The 869-nt window shown below is 34.3% G+C and overlaps 1 long non-coding RNA gene across 1 annotated transcript in view; it reads right to left on the bottom strand.

Moving 5' to 3' along the window:
- The window catches only part of LOC139190274 (uncharacterized), a 1,389-nt gene extending 943 nt beyond the window's left edge, over nt 1–446 (bottom strand). The window contains exon 1 of the long non-coding RNA XR_011574373.1: nt 43–446. This is a non-coding gene — a long non-coding RNA (uncharacterized lncRNA). The remainder of the gene's footprint in view (nt 1–42) is intronic.
- Nucleotides 447–869: the final 423 nt, after the last annotated feature.

The following is an 869-nucleotide window of genomic DNA, read 5'->3' as shown; positions in this document are numbered from 1 at the left end:
TACCAAAATATTAAAAAAAATTAAATTACCAAATTTTCTTACCCTATGTGAATCACATGCACCCAGCAGAATGCAACCAATCATAGAGCGCAAGAAATTTTTCATTTTCTTCTACTTTGTAGTCCCAATCCTTATTCTGCCACATATTTTTCCCTATTTCGGACCAACTCCAAAATCTATATCACACAAACCAAATAAAAATGCTTTCTTCACTAAACCCTTTACCAAAAACCGATCAAAGTTTGTAAATTTAAACAAAAGATCAAGTTTTGGAGCAAAAAGTACACCTACCTGTATGGCCATGAAAGCTGCAGTCAAGGTGATCGAGCCTCAACCTGTGCGCAAGAGAAAAAAGTTTTGCAGAAAAGTTTCTCAGTACTATGATATATAGACTAATAAAAAAAGTACTTTCTATTAAACTCTAAACAAAATTTAGAAAACCCCATTTTTATTTCTCCCCTTCCGGTTTAGCAATCAATATATAGTGTTTGGATTTCTCCTTCTGCGATACTGTTTCCTTAGACGTTCGGGTTTTTTCCTCCTCCGTCTACACTTTTGCACCACGTGTCAAATCACATTTGTTCGATCGTGTGAGGAAGAAGTTTGATCAGAAAATGGGGTTGTGGAAGATAGACATCGGTGGGTTGGTTTCCCTATCAGTTCTCTCTCTTTTTCCTGTAATTTTTTAAGTTTGTAATTCTCTTATTTATTAGGTTGTATTCTGATTACTTGATGACAAAAATACCTATGTGGATTATGAATCCATTTTTCACAGCATTTTTAATTTTTTTTAGGGGCTTTATAGTCCAATTTTTTTTTGGTGAAGCCTTGAGACACCAAACTCTCCTTCTGCTTTTCTAATATTAAAG

This window comes from Malus domestica, chromosome 13 (assembly GCF_042453785.1).
Source record: "Malus domestica chromosome 13, GDT2T_hap1".
NCBI classification, from domain to species: Eukaryota; Viridiplantae; Streptophyta; class Magnoliopsida; order Rosales; family Rosaceae; genus Malus; species Malus domestica.
This window is presented reverse-complemented; position numbering and strand designations above follow the sequence as displayed.